This window comes from Pipra filicauda, unplaced genomic scaffold (genome assembly GCF_003945595.2).
Source record: "Pipra filicauda isolate LSUMZ 115617 unplaced genomic scaffold, ASM394559v2 scaffold573_size283568_pilon, whole genome shotgun sequence".
NCBI lineage: Eukaryota > Metazoa > Chordata > Aves > Passeriformes > Pipridae > Pipra > Pipra filicauda.
The window spans coordinates 134,900-154,783 of record NW_024104724.1 but is presented as its reverse complement, the minus strand read 5'-3'; the positions used below and the strand labels follow the sequence as shown (position 1 = coordinate 154,783).

At 38.5% G+C, this 19,884-nt stretch overlaps 1 protein-coding gene across 3 annotated transcripts in view; it reads right to left on the bottom strand.

Moving 5' to 3' along the window:
* The window catches only part of FAM172A (family with sequence similarity 172 member A), a 255,644-nt gene that overhangs the window by 118,180 nt on the left and 117,580 nt on the right, over positions 1 to 19,884 (bottom strand). The window lies entirely within an intron of this gene.

The following is a 19,884-nucleotide window of genomic DNA, read 5'->3' as shown; positions in this document are numbered from 1 at the left end:
TCATTCTTTTGACAAGTCTTTGTCAAACGTTTGTTCGCTGATGGCTTGTTTAAAGTAGTTATGCCTTAGTCTGATAAAACAAATAAAACCAGGTAGGAGCAATATAAAAACAAGAATCATAGAATCACTTAGGTTGGAAAACACCTATAATTTCAGGGTTTGCATTTTTTTTTTCATATTATGGGCCACTGGAAATCTGCCAAAGATTAAAATTATGATATTTGCAACTACTCTTTTAAACACTACTTCTTGTGACTGTGGATTATGAGACAAAGCACAAACAAAACACCTCTTGTGTGGTTGCAGCCATTACTTTGGAATCTTTGGTAGTTAGGGGAACCCTTTTTCTTATTATTGAACAAGATTTTGTCAAAGTCAGCCAATGTAAGAATCACTGAAGGCACTAGAGTGATGTACACTGATCCTACTGCACTCCCATCAAAAGTTGGGGTTGTACACTCACACCTTAGAGGCTCTCAGAAAGCACTGTACTCCACTGTATTTTCCTTATTTCTCAGTTTGTCAAGGTTGTAACTACAAATCTGGTCTAGTCTCAGGTGACAAGAGTAAGATGCTCTGCTAGGTCCCCTGCTCCACCAAGATTTCACACACCCAGCATAACAATGCAGCCTCTTTCCAAACTCTTCAGTGCCAGAAGGAGCTGATCAGTCAAGGTCATGTAATTTCCTAAAATTTGCATCCCTTTTCCCTTTGCTCTGCTCCACCAACAACTTCATACCCTTAGGTGACTCTGACACAGACCACAAAAGCGTTGTCTCCTTGGGGAAAAAAAGCACAAACCAGTAAAAGCCACTGGCAATCAGAAGCTGCTAATTACGCAGTGTGAATTATTGTAATTATTCTAACTTTACCAAGAATGTTGAAGTGATTTAGGTCGCAGTTCCATTCTGCAACTTAGTTTTGAGAATTTAAGCTCTTATAAATGTCTAAAATTGGTGGGAAGAGAGACAATCAAATAATATGGTGGACTTCCGTTTTTACTTCTATTTTCATGCCCTGTTTCTTAAGAGTGAGATGGCTACAAATCTTTCACAGATCTGGACCCAAAGCTTTTAAAACAATTAAGTGTTTTTATGTTTTTTTCTCTGTGGCAGCAGTGATTAAAAGCCAAAAACACTGAATTCCTCTTAATCCTGCTGTTGATTGACTATGACAGAACATAGTTTCAACTAATTATGTATATCAACTATTGTAAACCACCTCAGTATAGGAAAGGGCTTATATCAAAACAGTTTATTGCTGTTTTGAAATTTGATTGTAGAGATAAGGAAAGGAGATAAAGACTCCTTCCTTTGTGAGGGAAGTGGGAAGTTTTTCCAAAGAAATTTCATGAAGAAAATATGATTGACAGACCAGTTATTAAGATAAAGCTAAAGGATAACTTGAACAGAGTTTCCTACGGAAAAGTGATGCACTTTAATTAAGATATGGATGGAAACCACACATTAAAACACTGGGAGAATTTTAAAATTACTAGTTTATCTGAAACATTTATTTTAGTTAAATACACGGGAGGTACTTTTTAAAAATAATAATTTTACCATAAATACTCTTAACAGCAATTTTTGTATAGCTACCCAACCCTGCTTTAACATTCTGAGAAAAAGAGGAGATTGTTTCTGGTTCATATAGCATTTTCAGGTGTTTTGTATTTTTTATTCTACGTGCTATTGGGAAAAGCACAAAGTCTCAGATTCCACAAGACTAAGATATCAGCAAGAAGCTTCTGAACTCAGCCCAAAGAAGCTTCCACCAATTAAAGGATAACCAGTGGTCTAGTAAACAAATCAATAACTGCACAGCTTCACAGTCCAGTACAAAGATTCAATAAGATTCTATAAAAGCAAAAAGAATTAGCTAGAATGAGTTAGATATAGACTGTAACTACGGTTTCCTTTATTACTGGTAGAAAAAAAGCCATAAAATGTCAGGATAAACTGTGTTGTTGTACATACTCTGCTAGGCCCTAAACGAGGTAAGAAAAGCACATATGTGTGAGAAGGAGTTCAGAGGAGTCCTATATGCTTAGAAGAAAAGCTCTCTCTTCAGAGCATCTGCTTATTTTTTCCTCTTGTAACAAGCCCATATTTTAAACAACTCAGACAGAGAATAACCTGGCACCACGTCTGTACAAGAAACATCTGGCTGTGGGAGCAGAGCACAGTCAGTCTCCTTAGGATTTCAAATTGTGCTGGGTCTGTGAGGATTAACCTCCTCTGCCTGGCCTGTATTAAATTATGAGGCTGGATGCTGCATTTTCAGTATGAAAGGTGACAGTCTCAGCAGCTATTGCTTTCTGTCATTTCACTACAGCTAAATTCAATGCACTTACATAGGACATTGTTAAATTATTTGATAGAGAGGGGGTCTCTTGGTCATGCTTTACATAATTATCTATATGACTGTACAGAAATGAATGGAGATTAGCCAGCAGAAATTACACTCTGTACCTCAAAAGGCATCTGAGGCTGAATGCATTCTTGTTTGTGAAACAGACTGAGAGGGAAAGGTTCTGGAAAAGCTGAACTTAGATTTCCAGCTACTGAAAGCTGGAAGACATGGATGTCTTGTCCCTAATAACTATTGTATTTTAGTTCTTTTCACCAATAAAAACAGAACAAATATAACTCATTTACCATCAGTGATTATTAATGCTATGGAGACTACAAGATATTGAACACCTGTCATACTTGGATGCAGCAAATCCCACTGAAGATTGCCTTGGAGATAAAGGTGATTAAAATCATTTAACCCAAGTATTGCTGAGAGATTTTAGATTGCTGATTTATTCCTTTTCCTGAATGCTAGAGAAAACACATATTCTGGATCCTGCTATAAAAGGGGCATCCATAAAAGTAATACAGAAGTAATCAGATATTAGGTTCTGATTCAGTTAAGGACAGGTGCATGGGGCTAATCAAGAAGATGCTCTTGCCACATATTCTTACTGAATGAGAAATGATCAACAAGTGTTTAAAAATAGAATGAAATTTTATTTTATGTGGAAGAGATGAGTATTGGCAAATACTAGTCTAAGAACAGATTCCCTTTTCTAGTGATAAAAGGCTTTTTTCCCCAGTATTTTTAAAAACAGTCTCTTAACTATATATAAAAAACACCTCGCTTTTTAAACCAAAGTAGCGATTGCTCAAAAAAATGATCATATATGGTTAATATGGAGCTTTTAATTTTAATATCAAAAATTTAATCAAATAATTTCACAGTACAGTCTATGAAAATACTATCATAATGATTAATAAATTTGTATTTCATATATATCTGAAGGCATTTAATATCCCAGGGCCAGAACCTCTCCCACAGATGCTTGAAGCAGCAGCTTTTGGAAGAGAAGACATTGCCAGCCACTGATGTGCTCAGCCTCCAGTCAAGGCCTGGGATGAGTTAGGGACGTCCTGGGCTCCTCCAGCCTAGATCAGCTGGGCTCAGTTTTGGGGGATCTTACACCAAGAACAGCAGCTCATAACTACATTGTTTTGAGCTCTATGCAGTGCTGACAGAAATACACTTGTACAAAATTCTGCTCCATGTTTCATTTCAAAAGAAGATTTTGCTTTCAGAAAACTAACTTGCAGATTTAAAATTCTCTCTGTAGTAGTTTTTAAGTCCCTGAAAACTGAAAATGATTGTGGGCAAAGACCCAGACCATCCACTGGACAGAGAAGTGGAGGTAGAGAACTCAGATTTTGGTCTGCCATTTTTTTCCAGTATTGCTAGTGCTAGGACTTGAAAGGTATATAGCATTTTAATGGCTGGAGCCATTAGGAATACACAGATAAGCATGTGCACATGGCGAATACTATGTTATGTTCAGTAGCATTCAAGAAACAGGTTAAATTTACTAATGTAATACCACAGTCATTAACTGTCAAATACCAAGCTCAAGTAATGCAGCAACTGAAGCCTTATCAACTATGCCAGATTCTAACACCTAGACATTGCAAGGTCTGCAGTTATGATGGACTACCTGAGTCGATAACACATGGAATTATCTAAACAACATTTGCATATTTGTGTAATTATTTCCTAAGGTTAATTAGCTCTTTGCAAAGCAGCTTGCCCTTTGAGAGTGCTTACTGTGACAGGTCCACATATTTCCTGTTTCAATGCCAAATTTTACTTTATCCTTTTTTTTTAAGGTAGCCTGTTGCTGGAAAGTTAGAGATGGGACAAGAGCTGGAGGCTTTGAACCACCATTGACTTTACTGGGGAAGAGCAGCTCAGATGCCACCTTAAACTTCTAATTCTCTAATTCATCAAAACTAAAAAAAAACTCAAATAAAGAAAAATCAATTTCGTTTTCAGCTCTGGGAACAGCTCTCTCCTTCTACTTTTTTCTTTTTTTTTTTTTTTTAAATCAAGGAGCTGGAATAACATTTTTTGGGGAGAAGTGAAAAGTGGAATGCACACAAACAGGGAAATATGCCATACAGCTGAATAGCTTTTTAACAATTTATTTGAAGGTGGTTTCTATAATTACACATTATCACAGCAAAACAATTTCCCCTTCTAGCTCAATGAGCTACTGTAAACAAGTATGGTACACGTTAAATACAGGACAAGAGAACTGCACACTGGCTAGAAGGCTCACATCTTCTGTCTCTGGAGCTGTTAGATCCTTCCCCACCAGCACCACCTTGACAGTTGCATACAGCTTGTCCCATTGCCTTAGGGGGCCATGGGTCAGGCAAATTTTTGCAATTCCCCCCAAATCTTCCAAAAATAATTATCTTAAAATTAATATATAATGTAAGTATAACAACATTCTTTTTCAACAGCACCCTTATGAGTACTAAATGATACTTATTAACTGCTGCATTTTCCTCATTCCTTTTGCAAATATTTGCCTTACATGAGACAAAAACTTTTTCATAAGGGTGGAACATAATGAACCCATATGATGGGTTGCTACCACCAGAGCAGCACCAAAATATCAGTGCAGGACAAGGTCTAAGAGGTTTTTGTCATTGTTTAAATCTGCTAAATATAGATTCCAATGTTTGAAGGTCCCGGTACCCTTTGCTTTCAAAGTGGTTTTTAACAGTCCATTGTACCTTTCGATTTTCCTGGAGTCTGGTGCATGGTAGGTAGTATGATATACCCACTCAATCTCATGCCCTCTGTCCCAGGTGTCTATGAGGCTGTTTTTGAAATGAGTCCGACACAGTTCTTTCTGAGGTGTCATGTCACCACAGGACTTGCTTCCCAAGGCCCAAGAAGGTGTTCTGGGCAGTGCTGTGAAGCACAGGGTACATCTCCAGCCATCCAGTGGTTGTTTCCACCATTGCCAGCACGTAGCACTTGCCTTGGAGGGTTTGCAGGAGTGTGATGTAATCAGTCTGCCAGGCCTCCCCATATTTATATTTCAATCATTGTCCACCTTTCACAGAGGCTTTACCTGCTTGGCCTGCTTGACTGCAGTGCATATTTCACAGTTATGGATAACTTTAGAGATAGTGTCCTCCCCTTGATCATGAGCCCAACTGTCTCTTACATCTCTTCCCTGATGATGTGAAGGCATCATGGGCCCACTGAGCCAGAAATAATTCACCCTTATGTTGCCAGTCCAGATCCACCTGAGACACTTTAATTTTGAGACAATTAAATTTTTAATCTTGGCAGCCAATCCACCTGTCCATTGTTGTGATGTTCTTCAGTAGCCCGACTCTTCAGTACATGTGCATCTACATGACGTACTTTTGCAGCCAACTTCTCTACCCAGGCAGCCTTGCCCAGATGGGTTTCCCACTGTGCTGCCAATTCATCTTTTTTCCATCAGTCCAGCCACCCTCCCAGTGCATTTTCTACCATCCATGAGTCAGTGCAGAGGACGAGCACTGCCCATTTCTCTTATTCAACAAGAATTCCTTTCTTTTGCCCTCCAGCGGTGGCAGAGAGGTCCTACAGAATAATAACCTAGACAAGCCCACACAGCTCCAGGCTCTGCCCCCTCACTGCTACTGAGAAAAAATTAACTCTGCCCTGACCACAAACCAGGACAGGTTTGAAGGCAACAAAGCTGAAACAGAAGCCAAAAAAACAGTCAGCGTGTAATTCCCCCCAACCCACCTCCACCTAAGATAGTAGCTATGGCATTACAATCAGAAAAGAGGATGAAAGTAAAGAGAGGATATAAACTGAAAACAGGAAAAGAAAGTAAAAGTGAAAAGTGGAAGCAAGGATCTTGTATTACATTTCTGCAGCATGAGTATGTAAAGATAAGACTTGAAAGTGTCTAGCTCAGGGCATTTAAAAAAGATTCTCTCTTTAACTGAGAAATTCCAGTGTATTAGGAAGCACCCCATCTACCTGAAAATCTTTTTTACCATTTTAATCACAGAGTTGAGAGAATTATTGCACAGATATTTTGGAAACGTTCCCTACTCCAGCCTAAGATGTGTTCCCAGGAGGCAGGAGGACATTTTATTAACAGTAGGAATTGTACTTCTGACTTATTTAGTAACATAGGCAACAGTACTCTGTATGCTACATATATGGAGATATGCACACACGAAAATGGGTTGGCTCTTGCAGAACTCATAAATAACCGGATTTTCAGGAAGGATGGTGACAGACTGCCTTCTATACAGGGGTAATTCCAGCTGTGAGAAACCAGGCAAAAGGGGGCTGCAGAAGAGAACATCAAGACCATCTCAGAGGCAAAGTAGCCATGAGCGGGGAATAAAACGGTGGAGGAAAAGTGACAGTGGAGGCAAATTTATAACAAATCTTAAATTTGATAACATGCATCTCAAATTCAGTTCAGCAGGTCATACAAGGAGCAGAGGGAAGCAAGGACCACAGACGACTGACTGAGCAGTGGGTCAAGGGAGTTGTTTTATTTCTGTGTTCTGAGTTGACTGAGAAAGAGACAACTTGAGAGAAAACAAAAGGGGAAGAGATAAAATCATAGACAGCTGATGCTTTGGCCTTGAAAGTGTGAACAGAGGACACATTTTTTTTGCTCCCTTCTTCTACAGGCTCTGTATGGATTTTATTTGCATATTTTGCCTTACTGAAACCACAAAACCCAGCAGGATTTGATCAGCTGTGCAGGTGGCAGAGTGGGTTCATGGTCAGCAATATCTGATGCAGCTCTATGGAAATACAGAGCATTGAATCCGCAATGGTTTAACACTAAAATCACGTAAATGCATTATCAGTGAGTGATGTTATTTTATTCAGCATCTGTATTCATATGTATTCAGAAATTCCTTACTTTTGACCTCAGCAGGGATTAAATCATGAGCTTTTGGATGTAAAAATGCCAGACTCTTCCACTTCCCTAGGAGGAAGAAGTGGCAAAATAAAAAAATTATACTATATTTTTAAGGGCACTTTCTGAGATGGGGGCAAGATACATACTCTGGCAGTAGGTAGCAGCTGCTTTTGAGATAGAAGGAGATACCAGGTATCACAATAGCTAAGTCTAGTCATTCATGGAGCTGCAGATAGAAATAGCATAGCCACAGTTATTATTTGGCACATGCCTTCAGAAAGCAATATGCCAAAGTGACTTAAGGTTGCTTTTTTCATATTAGAGATCCCTGCCTTATTCCGAAATCTATTTGAGATGACTCTTTGTAATTTCTTTTGCCTATTTTATTTGTGAAGTGGGACACTGATGGAAGTGTTCCCAATATTGCTTTATGAAGCCCTAGTAATGTTGCGTGTATAGAGTCAACAGCACAAAGGAAAAGTAGAAGTCTTACATATTGTAGTTAAATACACATTTTATTAAGTTAGAGGAGAGTAGTCCTGCCTCCAAAACTGCTGAAATTTATCAGAAAAGCAAGCAATCTCAACAGTCCTGCTAAGCAAACAAGTATTACATGAAATGTGCAATATCTGGCATATCTAAAAGCCAAATAAAAGATGTAAGGCAAAAATGCATTTCACAGAGTAAGACAATATTTAAATTACACCCACCAGTGCAGAGGGGATGAAGGTCTGGCTTGGTAGGAATTGGTGATACCAGCATTTTGCTATGGCATGACTGCTAAGATTAGGCTTAAAATTACAAGTTTTAGCTAATGCATGACTGACAATGTCTAGCCATGTTTTTTATGTTTTGTGTTTTGGCTCTTCCCCAGGGCCCCTGTTCTCCCCAGCTCCCACCACAATTACCATCCAAGACAACTTCAGATCCTGTCCCACTTTTCACACTTCAGATGCATGCTGGGCTTTCCCTGGTGATGGTGGTCAGGAAATAAAATTCAGACCTATTCTAAATATATGTGGGAACAGAGCAAGCTTGGATCCTAACAAGCCCTGGGGCAGCAGGAGGGAGTTACTTTTCTCCTTTATATCCAGCTTTATTACACACAAGAGAAAAAACAAAGCAACTCCAAGCCAGAAAAGCATTTTCTCAGCTAAGCCCTCAACTAATACACTTCCCAACCAATAACCTAGACTTACTTCTGGATTAAAAAAACCCAAACCCACTCTCGTTTCCAAAGTGCTCCAAACAGGAACAAGCTGACCCTGGAAATTAAAACTCTCTTTCCACTCTCTTGACCACAGAACCTGCTCCCAAGTCCTCACTTAAAATATTTCAACAGGCCTGAAAACTGTTCAACAATGGCTCAAAACCACAGAGCAACGCTGTCAGTGCCCACAGCTGTTCTTCAGAGATGTGCCAGTGTCTCAGCTGCATTAACGTATCACAGACCTAATATTATATTTTAATTTTGGCAAATATGGGTCTTCACTGGATGCCTTTGGAGCACTGCCATGTCAGGACCATGCAGTTATGACAAGGACATATGAGTGTTTTTAAAAGGTTGGTGTTACAGGTGGAATTTCTTAGCTTTGCATTGGAACAGAGAGCTGAACAGGACAACTCTGGCTGCAGATCTGTGCAAAAATATACAGAGAAAGCAGCAAACATTACCCATGTCATTCAATCCACAATGCCTCAGCCTCTCTGCATGGCAAATACTTTCTGCTGGTCTGTTCAAATGCTCTCCTTATTCCTTCAGCTTTTTATTTGGAAATTCAAGTGACTTTCTAACTTGCAAGGATTTGCTGTTTATAAAGTAAACCACAGATTTCAGACTAAATTAATTAAGTCTCAAATGTTATTATATCATCATCTCCCTGCTTAAAGCATCTGTTTGTCAGCCAGGGTAAGACAACTTTATCAGGCTGTTATTCCAGCGTGGATTTTCCCATTATTACTTCTGTTGGAGTCTAGCATGTCCTGCCAAAACCACTTGACTTTCTTCTAGTGAAAGGCAGGAAAGGAGACCAAAAACAAGAAGAAAATCAGACAAAATCAGTTTCTCAGTGTATCTTAATTATTATCTTCACCAAAAACTTCAGGGTTGGTATTTTATATGACTAGAGTTTTTCTAGTTTACTTTTAATGGACCGGTTGCTCCCTATTGAGCTGGGTGGTACATAATTAAAACCATTCCTTCAAAACAGATCTTGCCCCTGAATATCTACAGTATACGTTTTGTTTCTATTATTTCCAAATTGACCGATGTGGTAGAAGACACATAAGCTAATTATTTTATTATTAAGACAAGAATGTAAAGAAACACAAATATGACATTTGTTATTTTTTCAGTTTGGAGACAAGAACATTGCTGAGTCACCAAGATGAGGAGGAGAAGATAATAGGGGGAAGGAGGGAAATTAATCAAAGGAAGTTTTATTTCAGAGAAAAATTACTGATTTCCCTTTTAGCTCTCTGACAGACTTTTCCATTTTTTATTTTTGTATATTTTTTCCCTTTCCCATATAACTTGCAGGTTCTAGGTGAAGGAAGCCTGAATGTGAAGCACCATGTTCTAGCAAACAATTTGGAAATTCTGCATGGGGAAACTCCTCAAACTGGAGGTGTAATAACAATTCCTCAGAATTATACATGCACAGTCATATCATGCCTATTGAAAAATACTTGAGCAGTTCACAAGAAAATTCCTGTGCCATGGTGCTCTAAACATGGTACCTGCCAATCTCTGCAGGCGGTTTTATATATTCTAATTTAAGTAACAACCACAGCAGTTTGGCCAAAGAGACTCAAATTAATAAAAAATACTCAAAGACTGAGGCAGTTGCATTTCATTACAATACCACTGTTATGGATACCTACATTTTACATGCATCTTTTTTACATCTCCTAATATTTTTTTCTTTCCAAACTACTCAATCTCAGGGATTGAGACTCTGGCCACAACATACTTCTGCCTAACATAATGAATGTCACCAAAGATGGCCTTTTGTGTAAAATTATAGGAACAAAAGAATATTTCTTAAACAAACCATCAGGTTGTATCTTCACAGATGACTTCCCTACCAGTTATGTTTCTGGCAATTAACAGATTAATTGTGAGGGTAAGTAAATAAAAATGAATACAATGCCTTTATAAAAAGAACTATCTTCTCAAGACACAAAGAGAGATATCATGCCAGTCATTTAAATGATTACATGCATTTTTCTCAACACTAAAAGCAATTTCTTTTGAAATGAATGCATCTGAAACATTCAAAAACTCCTAATGGAAGTCATGCAGAAGTGTTATTTTTCTATTTCCTGAAGTACTTAAAGCCTATTTTACTTTCCAGTTCTTTCAGTGTGTTTATATGCTGTAAGGAGAAACAGAATTTTTTTTAAGCTATGCTATTGCAAGAAAAATACCATTTTTGCCAAGAAAAATGCAGATTTCCCCACCACAGGAAACAATGAATCTAACAAACTTCAACACATTTAAGTAAAATAACAACTTAGTATTTTCATTAACATCTATGGTTTCAGAACAAACTTCAGCTGTAAAGTCTCTGTTACAGAGTATATACCTCTTGCATAAGGTAAACTAAATAGAATGGCTTTGCTCTGTATTTTTCTTCTTCACTCCTCTGTCTCTAATAATTACACTCAAGAGCAGTTATTTAAGTGAAAGAAAGATTTAACAGGCTCAAAGCTATTTGATTTCTCCTAATAAAGACAGCAAAGTGCTCAGTGCTTTAAGGAAACCAATACACTTTTATTTAATGTACAGTTATAAAGATTTACTAAAGTCTCTTAATATATAGAGTACTCTAGTTAATTGTATTTGAAGTAACCACAATTAGCTTATAAAATAATTATCTAAATGGATGAAAAACATAATCTGAAATTCAGATTTGCATTTTCTATTGGTTCTCATTTTAATAATCTGAAAAGTTGAATGTTGAGCTATTCAAATCTGAATTCTGCTACTCTGTTTTCCCATCCAGACTCACCTCCATTATTTTTGTTTCACAATAATGTAAGTTATGAAATGATCTTTCATCCCAATGAGTTGCTAAACAACCTCAGGACTTACTTGCTGTACCTCTGGCTTGAACCTTGTGATTCCTTCATGTTGATTACTTTTTTAAAACAGGTTCTTTTCCACCCAGATTAGCAAGGGCGTTGGCATTGCAGCAGTAGTGCATTACCATCATCAAAGATCATTAGATATTAGATCAACAGCAATTTTCTTCTAACACAGTGTCATCTTTTTAACAACTCAAAATATCCAACTACATAACAGACAGCTTGGCTGTATTTTAAATTAGCAGAGATGCTAAAGCCAGGAAATGTAATTTTCAGGATATCAGAACAAAAGGTTCAAAGTAAAAAAGAATTCTTATATACCATAAGATTATCAGGACTAGACTGTTACACTCTGACCTTGCTGGTGTCTAGCTAATCTGACAATATTTGGCAGAGCATTGTTTCAAATCAATAACTAATTAACAAAGTACAAAAGAAGTTGTACTGTTTTTGAGGCTTCTTGTTAAAAATGACTTTTGGTTGCTTATGGGCAGAAAGGTCGCTTTTATGACATCTTCAGGAGTCTTTCAACACCTTGCCACTGTCAGATTAAATTACTTTTAGCAATTAATTGTCATAAGTTAAAACAGAAGCACATTTGTTACAGAAGGTTGTCATAATGACATAGTGAGCAGTTGTTTTGATATGAATTTCTTCCACTGACCCTCTATCATATCTTAATTTTTTTGGTTGACCTAACTGGAAAATTGGGAGCAACTAACTCTGGCAACATAGGCCAAACACAGGAGGGTCTTATTTCAATTGAGATTATAGACGGAACAAAAACAGAACAAAAATTCCAGAAATAACTGAAGATCTCGAGAATAATATGTATCTTATATAAAATATGTAATCTATGTCTATGCTGGTGGGTGGGATAAGAAAAATACACCCTCAAAAATCACATGGATGTCACTTTTGTTACTGTTATAAACGGTCCTTGATGCCATGTTAATCCATTATTAGAAAACGCCATTTGTTTGATGTATTTTAAAACAAGGATTAAGTGGATTGAACATCTGCAACCTTCCCCCATTCAAATCATTACTTAGTTTTGGAGACTTGCATCTTACTGTGATTTAATGAAAAATATTTCTACTCTTTTAGTTCCTTTTGTTGAACTTTTCTATATCACAATGCACATATATTGTCTGTCTTACAGATTAGTCCTCTAACAATTCTCATTGCAAGTTTGAGTTTGCTAAAAAATATTACATTAGGATGAAAATAGACAATGTCCCAACAAAAGTCTCCCATTTTTAAAATAAATGCTAAATACCATTTCAGCTGTTTGCTGGGGTTTGACATGCCATCTCACCACCAGAGCCTCTAAAAAAAATCCAGATTGCTCATCAGCAATGTTGCAAAGCAAATAACATTTATCAGGAAAAGACAGAAGCATTATTGATTGTGCACCTGTTCCTGCTTAATGTCTCAAGTCTTCCTTCTGTGAGGTTTGTTATCTCCTGCTATTTGAGAGGTAAGAGAGAACTTTGCGTGAGTGGCAAAAGCAAGATGCAGAGTGCATCCATGTGGTGAAGCCAGCAATGTGCTCATTAAAGTACATAACAGAGATGTTAATCAAGACTTTAAGGAAAAGAGTGTGAACAAGACTAAGCCCATCAGCAGTGGTGGTGGCACCTCTGTGAGAACATACTGAAGATACAGTAAAAAAGCTGTGCAACAGCAGGGAGCTTGGACCATGGAGGCCCATGGCGAACCAGATATCCACTCGGAGCAAATATCCCACACTGAAGCACAGGAAGTGAGTGAGGAGTGACAGAGAAAACGTGATGAATTGACCACAGTCCCCATTCCCCATGCAATTCCGCTGCTCAGGGATGGAAAGTGGAGAAGCTGAGAGTGAACTTGAGCCCAAGAGGAAATGAGGAGTGGGGGGAAGGTGCTTTAAGATTGTTCTTATTTCTCATTATCTTGCACCGTTGACAATTGGAAATAAGTTGAGTTCAGTTTGGCACATAAGAGTAATTGCTGTGTGATCTCTCTGTTCTTAATTTGAACCACAAGTCTTTTGACATATTTTCTCTCTCCGTCTGGTCAAGGATAGGGAGTGATAGAGCAGCTCAGAGCACCTGGCAGCCAGCCAAGGTCAACCCACTACATCCCCATATTGCCACGCACTGTCCCAGTATCTGGTAACAGGGAATGAAGTGCAGATAAACAGGAAAAGAGAAGCAGGACAGACTCCATTCTGCACTGGAGAAGAAACAGATTGTGTAGAAGAATGGACCTGGGCAACTGCAGGATCTGTCCTTAATGGTCGCAGCAGAAAAGCTGTAACACCAAGAAAGGTCTGGATAACTTGTCTCTACTGCTGTTGCCTTGTAGGAGCTGATTAAAGATCTTTAGGCTGAGACTCTGGAAGAGCTCGAATAGCTCTTATAGTTAACAGCAGAACAGTGTTTAACAATCCACATTTAACATATTTTTCTATTTTTGTAGGTTAGTTCTATTAGAGCAAATGTTTCTATACTAGCATATTTTAAATCTTAAATCTTGTTTAGTAATAAAGCTGACAATGAGTGGGAAGAACTCATACCAGACATCCTGGAAATCCTCCATATTGTGATCATATTCAGTGTGCCTGGTATCCCAGTACAATGCCAGAATACCCAAAACTGACTCTCCACCAAGCAGCATGGATTACTTTTGGAGGTCAGAGTACACTGAACAGCATTCACAGAAAACTGGATAGGAGTATCTTAAATAATTTTTAACCATTTATGAACATGGGCACAGGTTTAAGAGATGAAGAGAAACTGGGTTTCTGTCCAGGGGCTTCAAGACAACTTGTAGGTAATGCACCCGCCTGATACAGACTCAGATTTCACCTTGAAATCAACAGTGTAGACAAAATCTCCTAAGAAGTGGTTGTGCACAGTCATAATTAAACCACTGTTCACAAATGCTTTAATGAAGTACAGCATTCTTAATTCTGCCATGTCTATCCACTTCTAAACACACACTAGGCAAATAAGCAATTTAAAGATCATAGGGTGTTTTTTCTCTTCCTGAAATTCAAGAACTGCTTTACAGTTAAAAATGAAAGTTTGTGGGCTCAAATTAACAATGTAGACGAAATCCTCATAAAGATATAATAAAGGAGAGGAAGTCAGAAGAACATGGACAGTACTTGTATCCTTCCCATCATTCAAGAATGGTCATGCTATAACACCTGGAGAATATCTGTGAAAAAACTCCTATTATTGATCTGCTTTAAGGTCCTTTAGCAAATTCAAGATGATGATCTGGCTTGGGGAATTTTTTGATCTCTAAAGAAATCACGAATGTTTGCTCAACATCCCAGTGTTAAAAATGCCAAGAAATATCACTGCCTGTCCGGAGGAGTTTATATTTTTCCAGGTGCACTTCTGTAGCAGTACTTGTGCAAGACCACAGAGGATTAACCATGCTGATAGCTCGGTAGGCTTCCTGGTCTAAATCACCTGCACTTGCTCTTTGTAAGTGGATGACCAAACACAACCTCAGTAGTGCCAAATCTTCTGAGACAGGGAAATCTGCCTCTCTTTGCAATGTCCACAAAGTCTACCCATAGCTCAAATACTTCTTTGAGGGCTGGGATGGAACTTGGTAATGTCAAATCATTGAACTACATCAGCTGGAGAGCACCTCTGAGGGTCATCAATAGTCCAAAACTATTCTCAAGGCACTGTCAGCCAGGACTGGTCACAACTGCTGTGCCTGATACTTTCCATCAAAAGCAAAGAAGAGGGTGCTCTGTAGTTCTTGTGTCACAGAAGTGTAAAAACGCACCTTGTGAAAGCTCCCCAAACCTCGAATCACAGGGATTTGAGAAAAAATGACTTTGCTCACACTCGGGAGAAGTCCTGCAGATGACTACTGTGGACATGAAGTAATTTACAGTACTTCCATGCCACAACGTTTTTTTTGCAACAATTGTATGCTCTGTGGGCCCACAGTACAACTGAAGCAGTGGTTATCTTTCGCAGTCTTTGCTAACTCTAGCAGACCTGAACTTTGCATAGTCACTTTATCTTTGGGCAGAAACAGCTTTACTTCATGGTGTTGTTAGAAACTTACGTCATGGTTATCTACCACCATTGTAAGAGAATAACAACAGTATCTCAGCTTTTGCTCCAGTGATGATACTGTCTGGTGCCCATCAGGAGAAAAATCAATCAGCCAAACTCTATCAGTCAGCTGGAGTAGTTCAAAACAAAAAGGGAAAGGAAATGGTAAAAGAACATAATGAACTAACAGCAAATGGTAGCAGAAAGGTATTTAAGACAAGTGGTCTTCATGATCAAATCAGATGCTGTTATTTTAAGATCTATCACAGCAATAACTCATTTGCCCATTTAAGGCAATGCAATCAGAGCCTTCATGCAGTCAGAACAGCACACAGCATCTGAAAGCGTAACATCTCAATAGGAGAACTTCATATATGGCAAACATCTTCACTGGTAAGGGATTTAAAGATAACCAACAGTCATTAAACATTTTTTGGCAACCAGTGCAAGGGACACAGGATGAATAACATGACCCTGTCATCAAATGTGTTTGTTCATTTTTCAAACAGGAAAAGGAAAGTACCCAGAGAATTAGAGAGGTGTCTTGCAAAGTGGAATGTGTGAGGGCAGTGATTTATCAAAGGGTAAGAACACAAAGTTAATTGCTGAACCCAGAAATCTTTCATAATTACTTAGGCACACTAAGCTTTGCTAAATTTCTTCATTGCTTAATTTGCTAGCTTCAAAAGAATTCCTCAGCAAACCAGATCCCTAAAACAAATAAATATCTGTCATCATCACATCTTCATGCAATTAAGGCTCCTGTTTTCCCAGGTTAAGAACAGAGTGGTTGTGATACAGTTAAGTGATAATGTCAATTGCCCACTTTTATAGGATATAGGCTGAACTGGCAAGATCCATGAAATCAGATTATTCAGTTATACAACAGGTGGAAAAGATAGGAGATAGGAGTGACAAACCATCCTGGAAGCAAACACCAGTCCAAAAGAACAAACACACTGCAGATGTTTATGAAGTACCAAACCTACTGCCTGATTTAAACACATTTTAAATTCCTTGCTGTATTACACAGATGGATGTACTAATTACATATTTGCTTTTGGGGAAAAAGGAAACTTTCTTATGTATCCTATGCTGTGCTCATTATGTGAGAGCCCACCTTGAGCAGTTGGCAGGACACTGAACATGCAAGAGGGTAAGTAGGGTTTGTGTGCTTTAGTGTAGGTAGTATCTGTGTGCACAAACTTGCACATGTACTCACATGACACTTTTCTCACTCCATACTTTTGCTAGAAGTACCAAACTAGAGGATCCCACACTGCTGCTTAAGAGCCTAGAAAAACTTCAGTCTCCTCAACACACAAAATTATTGGTAGCTCTAAATGCACCTCAGTCTTACTTTATGTATTAGTTTCTCTCCAAGCAGCACCATCTACTGGGAAAACAAACAAAAATTCAAGTTTTACTTGAAAATAAAGAAAATATACCTCACTGGGTATTGCCAAATTCACTCTTGCCAAGTCCTGATTAAAAAATACAGAGAAAGAGAATGAGAATCAACTGTTAAAGTGTAGAAGAGTGTAACTGAACAACACGCAGTCTATTCAGGAGAAAACCTGTTACCAACACCAACCACAAAAGACAAAAGCATTTTTCATCAGTTTATCATCCACTTTTACCCAGGGAGATAAGGGTAAAACAAGGATTCAGCCAAGAGAGGAATAAGAAGGTTTCTCAAAATTTAGTTGAGTTAATGGCTGGAGATAATTGTAAAACAGACTGCTCTAGGAAATACTTCTGCCTGGACACTATGGAAATGAAGTTAACAGCTCTGGAGTTAGTAAAAGCTAGTTCTCATGATGATGAGCTGTAGAGTTCACTAAGGCATGGCAAGAACAGAAGTCACAACTGTTCTCCTCAGAGCTCACAATAAGGCATATTTCTTTGCCTGCAGTGACAACAACAAGCTAATTAAAAAGATAAATCTTGTTCTCAAGATGTAAATCGTTCAAAATAACACCACATACTAGGTAAATTCACAAAAAGTAAGGATTTTGGTTAGTAAAATCCTTCACTTGTAAGGATTTTAAAATGTAATGAATTAAGTGCTATAATACTTAAGTTTTCAGATTTCAGCCACCTATGAATTGCAGGGTAAGAACTGACATTTTTCCCTGGGCAGCTTATTCCACATTGCTCCATGCCACTGTTTCCTCCACTACTTCTAGCCCCTTCAGCAGCTGTCTACTGCCGCAGGCAGCCAAGCAGACTACAAGGGAACTACTAGATTTATCTTAATCCCAAAAGCTAGATGTTTTTCCTTCATATTTTTTCCTGAATTTACACTTTGTTTTCGGTAGCAGATGAGGTGAAAAGAACATCCTTGAACTTATTGTGCGTCCTGTACCCCAGTTCCCTGCTGCTGACATTCAGTTCCTAGGACTCCATAAATGTTTTCTTGATCTCCATGCATTGTGGTACAGGCCTTTCATATCCTCCTACCCAAACCACATAAATCTTTCTAGAGCTATTTAGAGGGGTGATACTTCCCCACAGAAAGGGGTTATTTTGCAACAGCACCGTTTATTTTAAGATGGCTACAAATATTTATCTCAGAAATTAATTTTCATCATCTCTTACTATATCAAGGCTCTTATGGCTGACTGTTCCCCAAGTGGAAAACATGTAAAGAACGTTCAAGTTTTGCAAAAAGGAGTATGTTGCCACTTGAGCCTCTCCTAACTTTTTCCTCCCAGTTTTTCCAAGCACACTGAAATCTAGTATTAAAACATGCAACTGTGCATAGTACATTAGAGAATATAATCGTTGGTTTTGGAGAGCTGCTAAAATCCTTTGATTCTGTTAGATAAATGGCAAAGAATACCTGCAGAGAGCAATCTGTACTAGACTGGAAGATCTGCAAAGTCTTTGCAGTCCTTCACTGCAATCACTCTATAATCAAAACCAGGCACTACTAGAGTACGAGAAGTTTGAATAATTTTATTCACCCTCACCTTCAAGAAGTAGGTCTGCTTTCTGCTGAGCTAGTTTTCTTCACCATTATCTCACTAACTGCCCAGGTTTACAAGCCTGAATCCCACTGAAAGGAAGGAGGACTCATTCGACCTGTGAGAAAGAGTCTTTTTTAGCACCATTGGAGCACCACACAGCTCATGGTGGGAGGAGAGATACAAGCTGGTTCTTTCTTTGGGAAACTTACACAACTTGCCTCACATTTTAAGAGCTAGATCTAACAATGGACCTTTTACCAGCATCATGTAATGAATGACTGAAAGATACCAAAGGTAGATGGCCCTGATTTATTCCTTTTCTTTGATGAAACCATACTTGTGAAACATAGAACAAAGAGAGGGTACAGCAGAGATAGGAGCCAGTAGTGCTCTTGAAGAGATGCAGAATTTCCCTTTGGTGATTATCTATGTCTCTGATTTCTCTATCTCTCAAGGAAAAGAAAACAAATACAACTTTTCAGGATTAGTAGATGCAAAACATAACATAAGAAATCTTTACAATTTCAGGATTTTTAAAAATATTTAAGTTAGCTGCTGAAGCTAAATAGTTTATGCATAAATTACTGAATACTACTTTAGTTTAAGCTTTACATTATTTAGCTATTTTATGTAAGATACCTGTTGACTGTAGTATCTACAGAATGAAATGCGGCCTATTTTTCCTGATTTACAGAAACTACTATAGGAACTTGAAGCTTATCTGACCTTTCAGGAATGATAAGGAGGCCTAACTGCAGGTCCTAAGTGCCATGGTAGGTTTCTGGCTTCCAGCTGCTAGGCCAGAATGGTGCAGTCTCTGGTGGTGCAGGTCCTGCAAGACACTGGCCAGATCTGTCCAGGTGTCCCTGGAGCACTCAGAATGTCACCACATGTTTATGTCCCAGCACCTGAACTGCTATCTTTTTTCAATTCTGATTTTTTTTCAACTCTGAACGGTGCAAGAACAATAATGCAATAGTAGTTTCTAGGCAGTTCTCATGAGGTTTTTATTGCCATCATGATTTTGCTGCTGCTTACAAGCGATGGAGATTTCTCCAGAACATAAGGAAGTAACAGGCTTTAAAAGGTAAATATGGACAGAGTAAAACCATGTGTTATTTCAGAGGTATAGGTAAAGTAATGCTGGCAGTCGTAAAAGAGTAAACAAAACAGGTATTGTGATACAAACATCAGCATGAGACTCTAGAGGTTGGAGTCCTGATGCCCAGGTCTGCCACAGACATTCTCTGCACTGTGCATGTTCCTTACCTCTCAGCAGCTGTCTGCCTAGAGTTTGTCATTTTGCCTTCTCTAGTGGAATAAAGGGCTTATTAGCTTGGTCTCAGCAGCAGGTTAATGTAGTCGCACAGGCTCTGGATGAAAGCAGGCATGCACCTTGCCAAGTCAGAGGGTAGGTGGAGGAAGCCTACATCTGGCCCAGGGATGGCACAGGGTGAGACTCACAGCTGGTGGGACCGCAGCCGTGCTGGCA